Below are 3,889 nucleotides of genomic sequence, written 5' to 3' on the forward strand. Positions count from 1 at the left end.
TGTAGTTTGCAAATATTTTCTCTCAATATGGACTGTCTTTTCATTTTCAGAAGTGTCTTTTGTTTTTTAATTTTTAAAATGTTTTTATTATTTTAATTTTTGAGGTAGAGAGACAGAGCATGAGTGGGGGAGGGGCAGAGAGAGAGAGAGGGAGACACAGAATTTGAACCAAGCTCCAGGCTCTGTGCTGATAGCCCCAACGTGGGGCTTGAACCCACAAACTGCGAGCTCGTGACCTGAACTGAAGTCAGACACTTAACCAACTGAGCCATGCAGGTGCCCCAGAACAGTGTCTTTAGAGAAGCAAATGTTTTTAATTTTGAAGAAGTCAAATATATCATTTGTCTCTTGTGTTTTGTAGGGTTTTTGGTCTTATCTAAGAATGTGTTGCCTAATCCAAGATCAAAAAGATTTTCTCATATTCCTTTCTAGGAGTTTTATAGTTTAGTTCTTACACTTAGATCTACCATCCTTTTGAATTATTTTTTGTGAATGGTGTGAGGTAAATGTCAAAGTTATTATTTTTTCCATACAAGTATTCAGTTATTCCACTATCATTTTTTGAAAAGATGATCTTTCCACATCAAATTACTGTAACTCTGTCAAATATCAATTGACCATATGAGTGTGGATCTATTTCTGAAGTCTCCATTCTGTTCCATTAATATTTATGTCTTTCAAATGCCAATACTATACTGTTTTTTTTACTAACTGTATAATAAACTTACTAGCCTCATAATAAGTCTTAAAATCAGATAGTGTAAGTTTTCTAACTTTGTTCTTCTTGAAAAAAATTTTTTTCTATTCTAAGTTATTTGCTTTTCTATATTTTAAGACTGTCTCATCAATTTCTACCAAAAAATCCTGCTCAAATTTTGATTGAGATTACATTGAACCTATAGATCAATTTGGAGGTAATTGACAACGTTTTGATATTAAGATGTTATATATCTCCATTTATTTAAGCCTTCTTCAGTATTTTCCAAGAATATTTTATGGTTTTCAGTGTATAGATCTTCCACATTTTCTCTTTTTAAAAAAATTTTTTTGGGGGGCGCCTGGGTGGCTCAGTCGGTTAAGCGTCTGACTTTGGCTCAGGTCATGATCTCACGGTCTGTGAGTGTGAGCCCCGCGTCGGGCTCTCTGCTGACAGCTCAGAGCCTGGGGCCTGTTCACGCTCTGTCTCTTTCTGTCTCAAAAATAAATAAACGTTAAAAAAATTTAAAAAAAATTTTTTACATTTATTTATTTTTGAGAGACAGAGTGAGACAAAGTGAGAGTGGGGGAGGGGCAGAGAGAGAGAGAGAGACACAGGATCAGAAGCAGGCTCCAGGCTCTGAGCTGTCAGCACAGAACCTGACTGAGGCTCGAACCCACAGACTGTGAGATCATGACCTGAGCGAAGTCAGACGCTCAACCGACTGAGCCACCCAGGCACCCCTTCCACATTTTCTCTTAAACTTACCCCAGATTACATATATTTTTTACATGTTTATTTATTTTTGAGAGAGAAAGAAAGCATGAGCTGGGGAGGCGTGAAAAGAGAGGGGGACAGTGGATCTGAAGTGGATTCTCTGCTGACAGAAGAGAGCCCAATGTGGGGCTCAAACTCAAGAACCGTGAGATCATAACCTGAGCCGAAGTTCGACGCTTAAACAACTGAGCCACATAGGTACCCGAATATTATATTTTTTATTTAATTATAAATGGAATTTCAAAATTTCATTTTCATATTGTTGGTAGTATGTAGAAATTAAATAAGATTTTAAAAACATTGCTCCTGCATCATGCCATTTTGCTTTATTCACTTATTAGTTCAATAGCTTATTTATAGAGTCTTCAAAATATTCTACATCAGAGTTATCAGAGGTAGCATTTTTTTTTTCCTGTAAAGGGTCAAAGGGAAGTATTTTAGACTTTACAAGTCATTGGTTTCCATCAGAACTACTCAACTCTACTGCTATAGTACAAAAGCAGCCATAGACAATATATAAATGAACATTTGACATATAGAATCATGTTATATGTAAGTAAAGAGTTGTGTTTATTCTGTGCAATCTGTATATCTTTTTTTCCCCCAGTCTTATTGCACTGGCTGAGACATCCTGTATCATGTTGAATAGAAATGCTGAGTGAGCATCCTTATATATGTAATCCAATTACAGTTATAGAAACTCTATTTATTTTTCATCACTCTTATTTTTTTTTCTCTGTGCTTTGGCTCAGATAAATTCTTTTTATGTATGGTTCAATTCACTAATTATTTTCCCCCTATGATCTCTAATCTTCTGTTTAGCTCAAAGATAAAAAAAAATCACGTGTAGCCTTTGTGTGTCCCATGCTGTGGAGTGCCATTACCAAACACCATTCTCAGAAGATTGCCAATTCACCTGGTAGTCTTATACTTTTTTGGCTTTCCTGATATTCTGTTAGTCTCAACTTTCATAAAATAACACATTCTTGGGGCGCCTTGGTTGGTCAGTCAGTTGGGCATCTGACTTCAGCTCAGGTCATGATCTCACGGTTCATGAGTTCTAGCCCTGTGCAGGGCTCTGTGCTGACAGGTGGGAGCCTGGAGCCTGCTTCAGATTCTCTATCTCCCTCTCTCTCTCTGTCCCTTCCCCACTCACACTCTGTCTTTCTGTCTCTTAAAAATAAATAAATATTAAAAAATAAAAATTTATAAAATAATGAATTCTTTGTGTCTTGGTCCTCTTTATCTTCTAGTGTGACGTAGGTCAGTAAGCTTCCACCTTGTCTTACAACATCTTCCGAGGAGTTACTTTCTAGAAGGATCTGTCATTCATCTGGGGCAACTAGCAGGAACAAGATATGACATATGAGTTTGGGAGGTGGCTGTGGAGTTGGTTGAATGTTAAGAGGGAAAGAATTAAGAAAGTTGGAATTTCTCTTAGGTATTAAGTTTAAATCTGGGGGTGTAGGGACACCTCCACTTAGCAAATGCTGTTTTAGTTAGTTCTTTCAGAGCCAGATAAAATATCATCTATGGAAAGTAAACTTAAGTCCCTAGGAAGAATTAACAGCTATACTCAAACTTGTATTATAACCCTTTTCATACTGCATTGTAATTATTTATTTGTGTATTTTTATTCTCACTGGATTTTGTCCTCAGCTGCTTTATAGTTTTAGTGACAAGCACAGTGCCTATTTCACAATGCCTGTTTTGGGCTGCAAAATAATTTGACCGCTCTTCTCCTTCTTTTCTTCCTTCCTTTATTTCTTCTTTCCTTCTGGATTTCTTTTCTTATTTTTTTCTTTTCCTTCCTGTCTCTAGCCCCCTTCTTTCTCTCTCCCCCTCCCTCTTCTTTCTTTCTTTCTTTCTTTCTTTCTTTCTTTCTTTCTTTCTTTCTTTCTTTCTTTCTTTCTTTTTTTCTCCCTTCCTACCCTTCTTCCTTCTTTCCCTCCTTCCTTCCTTCCTTTCTGTTTCCTCTCATTCTTTTGTTCTTTCCTCTTTCCTACATCTTTTCTGCTAGGCATTCCAAAATTAATATTCTCTTAAGAAAGTAAAACAACACTTTTTAACCTAGTTTCCTATTTTCCTGTTTTAAAATCTGGTGTTTAGATATGATTTGAGTGTTTCACATCACTTCATTGCTAAAAATGGAGTTTCCTATGGAAAACCAATAGATATAATCTCCTGTTTGTATTTATGGATATGCATATACCCATAATGTTCTTGAAGTATGACAAGGAATTTGTTTTTTGTTGTTGTTGCACACACTTTCATCTTTGTGGTTCTGGGTTAATACCAGGATGTCCTAAAATGCATATTCCAGTCATTCTTTCATAGATCTATAGTAATCTGTTAATGAACAAATTCACAATTAAAGGGCTCCTGTAATTTTAGGAATGCTTTTTGTTTCCTAAG

This window comes from Panthera pardus, unplaced genomic scaffold (assembly GCF_024362965.1).
Source record: "Panthera pardus isolate Hobbes unplaced genomic scaffold, ASM2436296v1 HiC_scaffold_24, whole genome shotgun sequence".
NCBI lineage: Eukaryota > Metazoa > Chordata > Mammalia > Carnivora > Felidae > Panthera > Panthera pardus.